We start from the raw sequence: 210 nt of genomic DNA, 5'->3' as shown, positions 1-210 counted from the left end.
GTCGGGGCTATTGTTGGGCGGCGGCGGGGGGGGGGGGGGCGGCCGGGCCGCCCCCCGCGCCGTCCTCCCCCGCTCGTTCTCTCCCCGCGAGTTTACCCAGCAGTGCTTTGGGGCGGGCGCGTTTCCGCCGGTTTTTCCTGTTGGAGAAGGGAAGGGGGAGCTTTTTTCTCTCTCTCCCTCTTTCCCCCCCCCCCCCCTTGCTCGCAGTAT

Source organism: Haliaeetus leucocephalus, unplaced genomic scaffold (assembly GCF_000737465.1).
Source record: "Haliaeetus leucocephalus isolate CR32 unplaced genomic scaffold, Haliaeetus_leucocephalus-4.0 Scaffold495, whole genome shotgun sequence".
Lineage (NCBI taxonomy): Eukaryota > Metazoa > Chordata > Aves > Accipitriformes > Accipitridae > Haliaeetus > Haliaeetus leucocephalus.
The sequence above is the reverse complement of the archived record's forward strand: the minus strand, read 5'-3'. Positions refer to the sequence as shown.